The sequence below is a fragment of the Trachypithecus francoisi genome, unplaced genomic scaffold (genome assembly GCF_009764315.1).
Source record: "Trachypithecus francoisi isolate TF-2019V2 unplaced genomic scaffold, Tfra_2.0 Lachesis_group6, whole genome shotgun sequence".
Classification (NCBI taxonomy): domain Eukaryota; kingdom Metazoa; phylum Chordata; class Mammalia; order Primates; family Cercopithecidae; genus Trachypithecus; species Trachypithecus francoisi.
Window position 1 is genome coordinate 82468118 of NW_022681471.1, and position 17157 is coordinate 82485274.

Here is a 17157-nt window from a genome sequence, read left to right on the forward strand (position 1 = left end):
TTGTGATTTGTATGTCTTCTTTACAGAAGAATCTATTCAGATCCTTTCATCATTATGAAATTGGTTTATTGTTTATTATTTAACCATAATTACTGTTTATTTCATTTTATTTTATTATTCTATTTTATTTTATTTTTTGAGATGGCATCTCGCCCCGTTGCCTAGGTTGGAGTGTGCATTGGTGCAATTTTGGCTCACTGCAACCTCTGCCTCCCAGGTTCAAGCAATCATCCCACCTCAGCATCCTGAGTAGCTAAGATTACAGGCATGCACCACCACACCCGGCTATATTTTTTTTTTTTCTTTGTATTTTTAGTAAAGGTGGGATTTCAGCATGTTGGCCAAGCTGGTCTCAAACTCCTGACCTCAAGTGATCTGCCCACTTGGCCTCCCAAAGTGCTGGAATTACAACATGAGCCACCATGCTTGGCCTTAATATTTTAGATACACATGATTAATGAGACATATTGTATGCAAAAATATTCTTGCTGTGGCTGTCTTTCAAATTTCTTGACTGTGTTCGCTGAAGCAAAAGTTTTTTTTTTTTTTAATTTAATTATGTCCAGTTTATCTATTTTTTCCTTTATTAACTTGTGCTTTTGGTGTAAGAACTAAAAATCCAATGCCTAATTCAAGGTCACAAAATCTTATTCTGTATTTCCTCCTAAGAGTTTTATAGTGTAACACTTATATTTGAGTCTTTGATCTATTTTGAGTTAATTTTTGTACTTTGCATGAGGTAGGGGTGGAACTTTCTTTCTCTCTTTTTTTTTTTTTTTTTTTTGCATGTGGATACCACGTTGTCCTAGCACGATTTGTTGAAAATAGTTATTTCCCCTTTTAACTGTCTTGCCTCCCTTGTTAAAAGTTAATTGGCTGCAAATTAACTTTTGTGAGGGCTTATGTCTGGACTTTGGATTCTATTTCATCGATCAATATTTATATCCTATGCCAGTACCACATAGATTTGTTTATTGTAGCTTTGTAATACGTTTTAAAATTTGGTAATGTGACTCTTCACACTTTGTATACTTCAAGATTGTTTTGGCTATACTGGGTCCATTACATTTTCATATGAACTTTAGAATCAGGTTATAAATTTCTTCAAAGTAGACAACTTCATTTTTGATAAGGATTTCGTTGAATATTTGATTATTTTGAAGAGTGTCATCATCTTTATATACTATGCCTTCTGATGCATAAAATGCCTTTCACCAGATGTCATTTTAAAGAAGTCTGTGATTACTGTTTGTGATGTTCGGGCTGGCTCAAAAGTTTTAAAACTCTAATGTGTGATTAGTAATATTATACCATCTTTAAAATAATTGTCTATAATTTATTAAGTGTGCATAACATAACTCTAGAATATACGTAAATGTCACCATACCTCCATTTGTGATTTTTCAGATTCTTCTTTTTCTTTTTTTTTTTTATTATACTTTAAGTTCTAGGGTACATGTACATAACGTGCAGGTTTGTTACATATGCATACTCGTGCCATGTTGGTGTGCTACACCCATCAACTCGGCAGCACCCATCAATTCATCATTTACATCAGGTATAACTCCCAATGCAATCCCTCCCCCCTCCCCCCTCCCCATGATAGGCCCCGGTGTGTGATGTTCCCCTTCCCGAGTCAAAGTGATCTCATTGTTCAGTTCCCCCTATGAGTGAGAACATGCGGTGTTTGGTTTTCTCTTCTTGTGATAGTTTGCTAAGAATGATGGTTTCCAGCTGCATCCATGTCCCTACAAAGGACACAAATTCATCCTTTTTTATGGCTGCATAGTATTCCATGGTGTATATGTGCCACATTTTCTTAATCCAGTCTGTCACAGATCAAACAGAGAGCCAAATCATGAATGAACTTCCATTCACAATTGCTTCAAAGAGAATAAAATACCTAGGAATCCAACTTACAAGGGATGTCAAGGACCTCTTCAAGGAGAACTACAAACCACTGCTCAGTGAAATAAAAGAGGACACAAACAAATGGAAGAACATACCATGCTCATGGATAGGAAGAATCAATATCGGGAAAATGGCCATACTGCCCAAGGTTATTTATAGATTCAATGCTATCCCCATCAAGCTACCAATGAGTTTCTTCACAGAATTGGAAAAAACTGCTTTAAAGTTCATATGGAACCAAAAAAGAGCCCGCATTGCCAAGACAATCCTAAGTCAAAAGGACAAAGCTGGAGGCGTCACGCTACCTGACTTCAAACTATACTACAAGGCTACAGTAACCAAAACAGCATGGTACTGCTACCACAACAGAGATATAGACCAATGGAACAGAACAGAGTCCTCAGAAATAATACCACACATCTACAGCCATCTGATCTTTGACAAACCTGAGAGAAACAAGAAATGGGGAAAGGATTCCCTATTTAATAAATGGTGCTGGAAGATTTTTCAGATTCTTTAATTCTGACACTAGGGACTAATTTCAGAGGGCTGTGTAAAATATTCAAGTTTCACAATCTCTCTAAATATTAATTTTACAATGTCAGGTTTAATTACTCATTTGAACAAACTGTATTATTATTTTATATTTTAATTTATAGGCCAAGTTTATCTGACATTTTCAGATATAATATATGCTTTTGAATCTGTTTATCTTTTATTACAATTCAGAGGTAGAAGTTTTATTTTCTATATCCCTGGTAATTATTATAGTCTATAATTTTTTTTCTATAACCCTCTAATTCCTGAAAAATTTATGAAGTATATGAAATATTGAAAGCTGCTATCTAATGTTTTTCCAATTTACTTGTATTTTTTCACCATAATATTTATTACTGTTTTTAGTTGGGATATTCTATTTGTTTAATACTAAGCATTTTAGAAGGAAAGTAGAAAATTATAAAAAAACAAGAACACTAACCATTTTGTAAGAAAAAAATAGTTAAGATGTAAAATAATATGATGAAGATTAGCATAAAAAGATGTAGATTCCATGGAAAAATTGACAGCAAGGTAAAGAAAGTGTACTGGAAACTTAATTCTTTTCTTGTATTTGACCTTCCTCTCTTTTCTTATATTTTTCACTAAAATAAACGAACAAATAGACATAAATAAATGAATAAATGTAGGAAGAAGGTCATATTTCAACACCAATTTTAGTAAAGCTTTATATATATGGAGTTCTTATAAATATTTACTTAAAACTCACAATTTACTACATGTAATCATATAGATCTAACACAGCACTTAGAGACAAACTTTATTGGGGCCTTAATGGATTTATAGGAATATAAAGTTATACAACAAGAACTGGATGTCACCAAAAGAGTGCACTGGTTGGCTGCTGCAGGACCATCTCACAGGCATTATTTGCTTTGGTAAGTTCACCATGATCCAGGCCATGGCCTTAAATCACAGAGGTCTTACAACCCGATCTTGCCCATGTCTTAGAATTCACCGAAATTCAGGAAGTGAAATCATGCTTGTTCATAATACTGAAAGATACAGAAAGAGAACAAAAGTTTATTGAGTTATAATGAGAAATTCCATGATCATACAAGTCAGATATGTCTGTTGAGCAGAAAACACCCCACTTTCCCTATTAAGCAGGTTAAAGAGAATGCAAAATTATTAGATGAGTGCTTAATAAATATTAAATCAAAGGCATACAATGCTGATAACCTGCATCTTGTTAGTATCTAATGTATTTGAATGCAAAATAATTTATGTGTTAGGTGCACTAGATTTTCTATTATCCTAGGCATATTTCTCCCCCAAAAAGTACAGGGAATGTCTACTGCTGTTACTCATGTTTTATTAGGCTTCCAAAACTGATCAATCAGCCTCACTGTTCCCTCATAGCCCCTTGACAAACTGCTATATTCCTTGGAAATTTTATATTTATTTATTTGCACAAATAATACATGAATAAATACATGAATAAAATCTAACTGTATATAATTCAAACAACGTAGACAGAATTCTTCTTACTGCTGAACTTTTACCATTCCTCAGTCTTTCTCTCCTATTTCCATAAGAAAACATAGGTATCACTTCTTTCTAGACCTTTTTATTTCTATTTAAATATACACATACATAGTATTTATAATTATATAATAATTTAGATTTGGAGTTTAAAATATAAATTAGATCATCTTAGCATACACTTCTGCAATTTGTTTTTATTTTTATAAATGTCTTAATAATTTTTAATATAAAAATAGATCAGTCTCAATATTTCAATGGTTTCAAAATATTGCATTGTATTACAGTATAATTTTAAAATTATTCTGTTGAAAGATAGTTAACATGATTGCAACATTTTTATTACAAACAATAAAGCCAATTTGTTCATATGTAGAATTATTTCCATATATTCTACAAATAAAACACAAGTCAAAACTTACAAACATTAAAATTATGATACAGATAAAATACTTTAGAAATGTATAATTTTATAGAATATAGATATTAACCAAATCCTTTCTAAAATTGAGAATTCTGGAGACTTTCGATTGTGGCAAATATGATGACTTAACATTAAAGTCAACTATATTTATTATTATTATTGGCCATATATTTTTGTCTTCTATGAATTGCCTGTTCTTTGACTATATGTCTATCAGGCTTTGTTTCTGTATTAACATAAAGAAGTGTATTATATAGTCTAGGAATTAATGACATCCATTAGCTATCTTTTAAATGGAACCATATTGTATATAAATAGTCTTTAAGTTTATTTAAGATGTTTTTCTTCATATTAAGTTTGCATGTTTTATAAAAGAAAATTGTATTAGAAATATAATACAAAGGCATTAAAATGAGGAAAACAATATAAAGTGTATAAAAGAGAGGATTAACAATTTCTTCCAGAAAAACAATTCTAAATCTGTGGAAGTTAAAAGATGTTAAAAGTATGGAATAAATGCCTAATAATTTTTTCCATAACCAATCAAAGACATATATACTTACCAACATGTAACTCTTTCTGTTTGTTGTTACACAAAATAAGTTTGTATTATATACATTACTCCAGACATGTTTTATTTATTGAATAATATCTCATAGTAACCACATAAACTTAAATATTTTTAAAATATCTGCACAAAATTCCACCAGATGGGTCCACCAAAACATAGTAATTCTCAAAATGAACAGAACTGAGACAGTTTCCAATTGTTTTCACAAATATGCAAATATATTCTCATCTGGTATAATAAAAAGTTAAACAATTTGTGGATTACTATTTCAAATGTTGCAGTAAACAATTTTTCAAACACCAATGTATGAAAGACAAGTTAATCATAACAGGATCCTGTTGTCATACTTTAAATTTCTACAAAGGATAAAGAAAATGTGGCATAGGTTTGATTTATTGTAGCTTAATAGAATTATAAAAGTGGACAATTTTTAAGAATTTAGTCATCCAAAATTTCTTAGTCATGATTATCTCCTCATTTTGATGCAGAAAAATAAAATTACATTTAAATGAATCTTTATAAAGGGTCATTGTATATGAATGATTTTAATCATCTTTGCAACGTAGGTTTAAATCTCTTTGCCAGATGCTATACTGTGTTTTGGTTTAAAATTAAGTGTTTTTAGCATTTTTATTAAAATATTTTCATTATTAAAGTGTAAAGAATTTATTTCTTTATTTATTTTTTATTATTATTATACTTTAATTTCTAGGGTACATGTGCATAATGTGCAGGTTTGTTACATATGTATACTTGTGCCATGTTGGTGTGCTGCACGCATCAACTTGTCAGCACCCATCAATTCGTCATTTACATCAGGTATAACTCCCAATGCAATCCCTCCCCCCTCCCCCCTCCCCATGATAGGCCCCGGTGTGTGATGTTCCCCTTCCAAGTCCAGGTGATCTCATTGTTCAGTTCCCACCTATGAGTGAGAACATGCGGTGTTGGTTTTCTGTTCTTGCGATAGTTTGCTGAGAATGACGGTTTCCAGCTGCATCCATGTCCCTACAAAGGACACAAACTCATCCCTTTTTATGGCTGCATAGTATTTCATGGTGTATATGTGCCACATTTTCTTAATCCAGTCTGTCACTGATGGACATTTGGGTTGATTCCAAGTCTTTGCTACTGGGTATATACCCAAAGGTAAAGAATTTATTGATGATTTTCAAACTTTCCTGATTTCTCAGAAAGATCTATTTAAGCCAAGTCATATAGTCTACAAAATCATGAATTTATATTAAAATGAGTTGATTTATCACTTCTTAAAGAATAAATTTCTCAATGTAGTAAAAATTGTGTATAAGATAAGACAGAAGTATAAAAAGTATTATAGAATGAGGTAAAGGTTAAATATATATTACAAAAATATATTCTCTATTAGCTATTAATGACACATAAAATATGACATTTCTTACTATTACAGTTGATCAAATTAAAAAAAAGAAATACCCCAAAACATGATCAAGAGTCTAAGGTGAACAGCAAAAGAAAAGATGTGGTTCACTGCGTGCAGTGGCTCACGCCTGCAATCCCAGCACTTTGGGAGGCCGAGGTCAGCAGATCACGAGATGAAGAGATGGAGGCCATCCTGGCCAACATGGTGAAGCCCCATCTCTACTAAAAGTACAAAAAAATCAGCTGGGCATGGTGGCATGCACCTGTAGTCCCAGCTACTCAGGAGCCTGACGCAGGAGAATCGGTTGAACCTGGGAGGTGGAGGTTGCAGTGAGTCGAGGTCACACCACTGCACTCCAGCCTGGGCAACAGAGTGACAGTCCCTCTCAAAAAAAAAATAATAATAATAATGTGGTTCATAACTTGGGTCACTTAAACAATAAGCAAAAGAAAATTAAACATACAATGCAAAAGAGAAATGATCTTTCCAAAATAACAACTTAATAATCCCTCATTGATACATAATCAACTTTAATAAAACTAAGTTTCTTAAATGCCCTGAAAAGCCATGAAAAAAAATTAGAGTAAAATAAATGGAGAAAAGTGTTTCATATAACACTCAATAAAGCCATTCAGTAACCACTAAAAAACAACTCAATAAAAAAAGACTCAAAACCACGAAATTAAAAGAAGATAAAATATCACTATGAATCCACCACTGGGAAGAAAAATTCATCACCTAAAATGACTACATTTGGTTCAGAAAAACTGATAGAAAGAAAATACAAAAATCAATTACAATCTGAAAGTACTAAATAAAAGAGTAAAAGAAGAAATTGAAAAACACGAAAGAAAAAAACTGAAACTGATACCAATTACGTTAAAATCAATGTAAAGCAGTGAACGTAAAAAAAGAAAAACAAAAAAAGACAAAAGAATCAGACTGAGAAGAAGCAATGACAATGAACAGGAGTGGCAAAGAGATACCAGTGACATCCCCATGAGAAAACACACAACCAAGAAGCTTTGTGACAATGGGATCCTTTCTGAGTGTAAGTTTTTAAGCAGTTTGACCAAGGAAGCTCCAGTTTCATACCCACTGCTGGGGCCTATCTGATAACAGACTTCCTGCATTCATTCTCAAAGGAAGGCCCAAGTTTCCCCATCAATGGCATGATGACCCAGTCCTGGAGACAGAAAAGCACGCCCATCACAAGGGGTGATTTGGAGCCTGTATGGGAGAGTTTATGGGCAGTCTTATGCCTGTGGTGGTGCGTTTACGTGCATGTCTGTGTGGGGGAACACTTGGGCCCACACCCTTGTGCCCGTGTGAGGTTTCTTGTGTCTCTGCTTGTGTGTTTGTGATTATGTTTCGGGGTGTGGAGTCCCTTCGGAGTGCGTGTGTGTGTGTCTCTGTCTGTGGTCTGTGGGCATCTGCCTGTATGAGTGAGAGTGGGCAAATGGGCACGTGGCAGACAGCCTGCCTGTACACACTGAATGTGAATCATTGTTGTGTTCACATGGATGGACTGGAAAGAAAGGCAACAGGACACAACTTGCCAAGGCTCCCACTGGCTCAGGATTGGACATTTACAGAGTCCACAAGGAGAATGGGGACAAACAATGAGCCAAGAGGTACTGGAAATCTATGAATTCATGATGACATTGAACTTAAAAGTAACACCTGGGTGGCTCTCTCTCTCTCTTTTTTTTTTTTTTTATAATACTTTAAGTTCTAGGGTACATGTGCACAACGTGTAGGTTTGTTACATATGTATACATGTGCCATGTTGGTGTGCTGCATCCTTTAACCTGTCATTTACATTAGGTATATCTCCTAATGCTATCCCTCCCCCCTCCCCCTACCCCACAACAGGCCCTGGTGTGTGATGTTCCCCACCCTGTGTCCAAGTGTTCTCATTGTTCACCAGAGAAACTGAACTGGTGACTTTCATCTCTGCTCCTTTAAGAACGAAGGGAAGCCTCCCTCCAGGCCTGGTGCTGCAAGGGGACACACCCATCACCAATGAGCAGAAGAAGCAGCAGTCTGGATAGAACATTTGTCCCGCAGAGAGCTGAAAGTGAAAGGAAAAAGGAAGAAGAAGAACAAAGAAAGAGAAGGAGAAAAAGAACAAGTGGCAGCTTCATGCCACCACAGCTGTCCTGAAGGATCTAGTTCAGGGGTATATCACTGCATGATGACATACACAACAAGTGGCAAAGAAACACGAGTGACATCCGGGTGAAAAGACACACCACTGAAAAGCTTCTCATCAATGGGGTCCTTTCTGAGTGGGATCAAGGGCTCTGATCTACAAGTAGGCCTGTAGGAGCAAAAGAGAACAAAGGTGCAGGCAAAATCTTGCCCTCTGAATGTCATCAGCACACTTCAAGTGGCCACCAAGTCCCTAGTACACAAGACCAAGGGAGGGAGGGACCCTGGAAATGGGAGGAGAGATGAAAAGGGGGAGAAACCAGACCCCAGAAAAAGAGGTAATCAGCCACCCATGGCAAATAGGGAGAGAGGGCAGAAAGAGGAGGGGGATTCTGATTATGCAGTTCAGGGGTCAGACAGGGTCCATCTAATTTTCTTAGGAAAAGTAAGCATGTTCTCCCTGGTGATGTGCCCGTGCCCACTCGACCCTCCCCAAACCACAAGTGGACTAAAAGTAAAGACAGTGAAGATAAAAAAAAAGTGGGAGGCTGGCAAGATGGTGGAATAGGAACAACTCCAGTCTGCAGCTCCCAGCGAGATCGACACAGAAGATGGGTGATTTCTGCATTTCAAACTGAGGTACCAGCTTCATCTCACTGGGACTGGTTGGACAGTGGGTGCAGCCCAAGGAGGGTGAGCCAAAGCAGGGTAAGGGTGTCACCTCACCAGGGAAGTGCAAGGCATCAGGGAATTCCCTCTACTAGCCAAGGGAAGCCATTAGGGACTGTACCATGCACTCCAGCCGAGATACTGCACTTTTCCCATGATCTTAACAACTCGCAGACCAGGAGATACAATCTGGTACCCATGTCACCAGGACCCTGGGTTTCCAGCACAAAACTGGGTGGCCATTTGGGCAGACACCAAGCTAACCACAGAAGTGTTTTTTGTTTTTTGTTTTTTTTTTCCATACCCCAGTGGCACCCAGAAGTCCAGTCAGACAAAACTGTTCACTCCCCTGGAAAGGAGGCTGAAGCCAGTGGCCAACCGGTCTGGCTCGATGGGTCCCAATCCCATGGAACCCAGCAAGCTAAGATCTACTGGCTTGAAATTCTCGCTGCTAGGACACCAGTCTGAGTTTGACTTGGGATGCTGGAGCTTGGTGGGGGGAGGGGCATCTGCCATTGCTGAAGCTTAAGTAGGCGGTTTTACCCTCACAGTGTAAACAAAGCTGCTGGGAAGTTTGACCTGAGTGGAGCCCACCGCAGCCCAGCAAGGCCACTGTGGCCAACCTGCCTCTCCAGATTCCCTCCTCTCTGCACAGGGCATCTCTGAAAGAAAGGCAGCAGCCCCAGTCAGGGACTTAAAATAAAACCCCACCTCCTTGGGACAGAGCACCTGGGGAAAGGGGCAGTTGGGGGTGCAGCTTCAGCAGACGTCCCTGCCTGGTACTTCTGAATAGAGTAGCAGATCTCCCACCACAACATTCAAGCTCTGATAACGGACAGACTGACTCCTCAAGTGAGTCCCTGACACTCGTGTATCCTGACTGGGAGACACCTCCCAGTAGGGGCCGGCAGATACCTCATACAGAAGAGCTCTGGCTGGCATCTGGCAGATGTCCTTCTGGGACAAAGGTTCCAGAGGAAAGAACAGGCAGCAATCTTTGCTGGTCTGCAGCCTCCGCTAGTGATACCCAGGCAAACAGGGTCTGGAGTGAACCTCCAGCAAATTCCAGCAGACCTGCAGCAGAGGGGCCAGATTGTTAGAAGAAAAACTACAAACATAAAGGAATAGTATCAACATCAACGATAAGGACATTCAATCAGAGACCTCAGCTGATGGTCACCAACTTCAAGGACCAAAGGTAGATAAATCCATGAGGACGGGGAGAAACCAGCACAAAAAGGCTGAAAATTCCAAAAACCAGAACACTTCTTCTCCTCCAAAGAATCACAACTCCTCACCAGCAAAGGAACAAAACTGAGAATGAGTTGGAAAAATTAACAGAGGTAGGCTTGAAAAGGTGAGTAAGGCTGGGCACAGTGGCTCAAGCCTGTAATCCCAGCACTTTGGGAGCTGAGACAGGTGGATCACGAGGTCAGGAGATCGAGACCATCCTGGCTAACATGGTGAAACCCCGTCTCTACTAAAAAATACAAAAAACTAGCCAGGTGAGGTGGTGGGTGCCTGTAGTCCCAGCTACCGGGAGGCTGAGGCAGGAGAATGGTGGGAACCCGGGAGGCGGAGCTTGCAGTGAGCTGAGATCCGGTCACTGCACTCCAGCCTGGGCGACAGAGCGAGACTCCATCTCAAAAAAAAAAAAGAAAAAAGAAAGAAAAGAAAAGAAAAGGTGAGTAATAACAAACTCTTCCAAGCTAAAGGAACATGTTCTAACCCAATGCAAGGAAGCTAGTTTAGATGAAAAAAGGTTAGATGAATTGCTAACTAGAATAACCAGTTTAGAGAGGAAGATAAAGAACCTGATGGCACTGAAAAACACAGCATGAGAACTTTGTGAAGCATACACAGGTATAAATAGCTGAATCAATCAAGCAGAAGAAAGGATATCACAGATTGAAGATCAATTCAATGAAATAAAGCAAGAAGACAAAATTAGAGAAAAAAGAGACCAAAGAAATGAGCAAAGCCTCCAAGAAATATGGGACTATGTGAAAAGACCAAAACTTCATTTGATTTGTGTACCTGAAAGTGACGGGGAGAATGGAACCAAGTTGGAAAAGACTCTTTACGATATTACCCAGGAGAACTTCCCCACCTAACAAGGCAGACGAACATTCATATTCAGAAATACAGAAAACCCACAAAGATACTCCTTGAGAAGAGCATAATCATCAAGATTCACAAGATTCACACCAAGACACATAATCGTCAGATTCACAAGGTTGAAATGAAGGAAAAAATATTAAGGGCAGACAGAGAGAAAGGTTGGGTTAGCCACAAAGGGAAGACAATCAGAATAACAGCAGATCTCTCGGGAGAAATCCTACAAGCCAGAAAAGAGTGGGGCCAATATTCAACTTTCTTAAAGAAAAGAATTTTCAAACAAAAATTTCATATTCAGCCAAACTAAGTTTCATAAACGAAGGAGAAATAAAATCATTTACAGACAAGCAAATGCTGAGAGATTTTGTCACCACCAGGCCTGCCTTACAAGAGCTCCTGAAGGAAGCGCTAAACATGGAAAGGATCAACCAGTACCAGCCACTGCAAAAAAATACTAAATTGTAAAGACTATCAACATGATGAAGAAACTGGATCAATTAACAGGCAAAATAACCAGCTAGCATCATAATGACAGGATTAAATGCACACACAATAATATTAACCTTAAATGAAAATGGGCTAAATGTCCCAAAGAAAAGACACAGACCGGCAAATTGGATAAAGAGTCAGGACCCATTGCTGTGCTGTATTCAGGAGACCCATCCCATGTGCAAAGACATACATAGGCTCAACATAAAGGGATGGAGGAATATTTATGAAGCAAATGGAAAGCAAAATAAAGCGGGGGGAAAAAAGCAAAAAAAAAGCAATCCTAGTCTCTGATAAGACAGAGTTTATGAGAAAAGATCAAAAGAGACAAAGAAGTACATAATGATAAAGAAATCAATGCAACAAGAAGAGCTAACTATACTAAATATACATGCACCCAATACAGGAGCACCAAGATTCATAAAGCAAGTTCTTAGAGACCTACAAAGAGACTTACACTCCCACACAAAAATAGTGGGAGACTTTAACACCCACTGTCAGTATTAGACAGATCAATGAGAAAGAAAATTACAAGGATATCCAGGACTTGAACTCAGCTCTGGACCAAGTGAACCTAATAGACATCTACAGAACTCTCCACCCCAAATCAATGGAATATACATTCTTCTCAGCAGCACATTGTGCTTATTCTAAAATGACCACATAGTTGGAAGTAAAACACTCCTCAGCAAATGCAAAACGGAAATTATAACAAACAGTCTCTAAGACCACAGTGCAATCAAATTATAACTCAGGATTAAGAAACTCACTCAAAACTGCACAACTACATGAAAACAGAACAATCTGCATCTGAATAACTACTGGGTAAATAATGAAATGAAGGCAGAAATAAAGATGTTCTTTGAACGAATGAAAACAAAGACACAACGTACCAGAATCTCAGGGACACGTTTAAAGCAGTGTGTAGAGGGAAATTTATAGCACTAAATGCCCACAAGAGAAAGCAGGAGAGATCTAAAATCAACACCCTAACATCACATTTAAAAGAAACAGAGAAGCAGAAGCAAACAAATTCAAAATCTAGCAGAAGGCAAGAAATAACTAGGATCAGATCAGAACTGAAGAATACAGAGACAGGAAAAACCCGTCAAAAAATAATCAATGCATCCAGAAGCCGGTTTTTTCGAAAAGATCAAAAAATAGATAGACCACTAGTCAGACTAATGAAGAAAAGAGAGAAGAATCAAATAGATGCAATAAAAAATGATAACGGGGATATCACCACTGATCCCACAGAAATACAAACTACCATCAGAGAATAACATAAACATCTCTATTCAAATAAACTAGAAAGTCTTGAAGAAATGGATGAGTTCCTGGACACGTACACTCTCCTAAGACAAAACCAGGAAGAAGTCAAATCCCTGAATAGACCAATAACAGACTCTGAACTTGAAGCAGCAATAATAGCCTACTGACTAAAAAAAGTCCAGGACCAGACAGATTCACAGACGAATTCTACCAGAGGTACAAAGAGGAGCTGGTACCATTCCTTCTGAAACTATTCCAAACAATAGAAAAAGAGGGAATCCTCCCTAACTCATTTTATGAGGCCAGCATCATCCTGATACCAAAGCCTGGCAGTGACACAACAAAAAAAGAGGATTTTAGGCCAATATCCTGATGAACATAGATGCAAAAATCCTCAATAAAATACTGGCAAACTGAATCCAGCAGCACTTGAAAAATCTTATCCACCACTATCAAGTTGGCTTCATCACTGGGATGCAAGGCTGGCTCAACATATGAAAATCAATAAACGTAATCCATCACATAAACAGAACCAATGACAAAAACCACATGCTTATCTCAATAGATGTAAAAAAGGCCTTTGACAAAATTCAACAGCCTTCATGCTAAAAGTTTTCATAAACTAGGTATTGATGGAATGTATCTCAAAATAATAAGAGCTATTTATGACAAACCCACAGCCAATACCACACTGAATGGGAAAAACTGAAAGTATTCCCTTTGAAAACTGGCACAAGACAAGGATGCCCTCTCTCACCATTCCTATTCAACACAGTGTTGGAAGTTCTTGCCAGGGCAATCAGGCAAGAGAAAGAAATACAAGGTATTCAATTAGAAAAAGAGGAAGTCAAATTGTCTCTGTTTGCAGATAACATGATTATATATTTAGAAAACCCCATCGTCTCAGCCCCAAATCTCCTTAGGCTGATAAGCTACTTCAGCAAAGTCTCAGGATACAAAATCCATGACCAAAAATCACAAGCATTCCTATACACCAAGAACAGACAAACACAGAGCCAAATCATGAGTGAACTCCCATTCACATTACTACAAAGAGAATAAAATACCCAGGAATCCAACTTACAAGGGATGTGAAGGACCTCTTCAAGGAGAACTACAAACCACTGCTCAGCAAAATAAAAGAGGACACAAACAAATGGAAGGACATTCCATGCTCATAGATGGGAAGAATCAATATCATGAAAATGACCATACTGCCGAAGGTAATTTATAGATTCAATGCTATCCCCATCAAGCTACTCCTGACTCTCTTAACAGAATTAGAAAGAAAAAAAAAAAAAAACTACTTTAAAGTTCATATGAAACCAGAAAAGAGCCCAAATAGCCAAGACAATCCTAAGCAAAAAGAACAAAGCTGGAAGCATCACGCTACTTGACTTCAAACCATTACAAGGCTACAGTAACCAAAACAGCATGGTACTGGTATCAAAATAGATATATAAACCAATGGAACAGGACGGAGGCCTCAGAAATAACACTACACATCTACAGCCATCTGATCTTTGACAAACCTGACAATAGCAAGCCATGGGGAAAGGATTCTCTATGTAATAAATGGTGCTGTAAAAACTGGCTAGCCATATGCAGAAAGCTGAAACTGGAACCCTTCCTTACACTTTATACAAAAATTAACTCAAGATGGATTAAAGACTTAAACCTAAGACCTAAAACCATAAAAACTCCGGAAGAAAACCTAGGCAATACCATTCAGGACATAGGCATAGGCAAAGATTCATGACTAAAACACCAAAAGCAATGGTAACAAAAGCCAAAATTGACAAATGGGATCTAATTAAACTAAAGAGATTCTGCAGAGCAAAATAAACTATCGTCACAGTGAACAGGCAACCTACATAATAGGTGAACATCTTTGCAATCTACTCATCTGACAAAGAGCTGATATCCAGAATCTACAAAGAGCTTAAACCAATTTACAAGAAAAAAAACAATCCCATCAATAAGTGGGCAAAGGATATGAGCAGAGACTTCTCAAAAGAAGACATTTATGCAGCCAACGAACATATGAAAAAAAGTTCATCATCACTGGGCATTAGATAAATGCAAATCAAAACCACAATGAGATACCTTCTTATGCCAGTTAGAATGGCGATCATTAAAAAGTCAGAAAATAACGGATGCTGGAGAAGATGTGGAGAAGTAGGAACGCTTTTACACTGTTGGTGGGAGTGTCAATTAGTTCAACCATTCTGGAAGCCAGTGTGGTGATTCCTCAAGAATCTAGAACTAGAAATACCATTTGACTCAGCAATCCTATTACTGGGTTACATACCCATAGGATTATAATACCCAAAGGATTATAAATCATTCTACTCTAAAAAGACATGCACACATATGTTTATTGCAGGACTGTTCACAATAGCAAAGACTTGGAACCAATCCAAATGCCCCTCAATAAGCTGAATAAAGAAAATGTGGCACATATACATCATGGAATACTATGCAGCCATAAAAAAGGATGAGTTCATGTCCTTTACAGAGACATGGATGAAGCTGGATACCACCATTCTCAGCCAACTGACAGAAGAACAGAAAACCAAACGCCACATGTTCTCACTCATAAGTGGAAGTTGAACAATGAGAACACATGGACACAGGGAGGGGAACATCACACACCGGAGTCTGTTGGGGGTTGGGGTCTAGGGGAGGGATAGCATTAGAAGAAATATCTAATGTAGGTGACGGGTTGATGGGTGCAGCAAAACCACCATGGCACGTGTATACCTATGTAAGAAACCTGCATGTTCTGCACATGTACCCCAGAACTTTAAGTATAATAATAATAATAATAATAATAAAAAGTGAAGGAGAAAAACTCCAAAAGTACACAAAGAATTAGAGTGAGCAATGAGAATGAGAGGGAACTGGAATGCAGAGTGTCAAAAGTAGACAGGTAGTAGCCCAAGTGGCCTCCTGTGGCCTCACAGAGGAGGAAGAGCCATCAGCCAAGAGAAAGAGTCCGCCCCTTAGTCCCAGGTCTGCACCACATTAGCACAGAGGCCTGGCAAGCCTGGAGGCTACCCTGGTCCCCACTGCCTCCACCACTGCCCCATCCTGCACCCTCTGCCAGCAAATATTGGAAAGCCACACAGATAGGGACAAGAAAGATGAACAAAAGAGCACCTGGAAACTGAAGAACCCTGCCCACTTAGAGTTGCCTAGACAATGGGATCCAGGTTTTAGGGGAGGTGCCTGGGCATACTACGTTTTTGAGTGACTGTGGGTGAGGATACATGTATGTGCCTGAGGATGTATGGAAGCACAGATAAAGACAGGAAAAAGGTGAGATGTGATGGGAATTAAATGTTAAAAACGAGGACCTCTGACATTCAGACTCCCAATGCCACCCCGAATAACTCAGTCCAGATCTTCCTGCATTTTCCCTATGCAGACACTAGAGGTGCCCCATGGTGATTACTACACGTGAGAAAAGGATCCACATTGGTTGACAAGTGACAGAAAGAGAATGATTCCTGTTCATGGTAATGCTGCCCTTCTTCCTGGAATGCTCTGAGAGTGCAAGCCCATGCATGAAACCAACGTTCATGAGAGTCGGTCATACACCTCTGAGTGTGGGGACCATAACCCGTGGGGTGAATTTTCTCTCCTATGAAGCTCTGCATGTTCCCAGTGCGGCCTACACTTCCAGGAAGACTTGTAACAAGTGAGGAAAGAAAACCTTTGCAATATTCTGAGAGGGTTGTGTTCCATGCTGCTCTCCAGTCCCTGAGAGGCATGCCTAAGACATGCAATCTTTAGAGCAATGAGGCCACAGCTTTGCATCTCAACAAGCATTCTGTATGAAGGACCCATGCCCAGTTTTCCCATTTTTGCCTGGAGACCCAAAAGGGGTGGCATAATTTGTCCTCCACTGTCTCATCCATTTTCTGGGCTGAATATCTGAAAAGCAATGGAATTCAGCTTGAGGAGCCCAGAGAGCTCTGTATCAAACCAAGGAACAGCCACCTCACCACCTGCAAAGACACGACAGCCTCAACCTTCACTTCCATGCCCAGCACAGGAACACAGAGGAGGCCCAGGTGAAAATGAGCATGGCTGGGGCCT

The 17157-nt window shown here is 38.6% G+C and overlaps 1 protein-coding gene across 2 annotated transcripts in view; it reads right to left on the minus strand.

The window, feature by feature from the left end:
* Nucleotides 1-3106: 3106 nt before the first annotated feature.
* The window catches only part of NBDY (negative regulator of P-body association), a 74840-nt gene continuing 60789 nt past the window's right edge, over nucleotides 3107-17157 (minus strand). Inside the window, exons 3-4 of one of the 2 annotated variants that reach the window (XM_033200859.1) lie at nucleotides 10090-10248; nucleotides 3107-3464 (exon numbers count right to left, since the gene is read on the minus strand). The gene's annotated coding sequence lies outside the window, so the exon portion shown is untranslated. The remainder of the gene's footprint in view (nucleotides 3465-10089; nucleotides 10249-17157) is intronic. The other variant, XM_033200860.1, reaches the window with a different exon arrangement.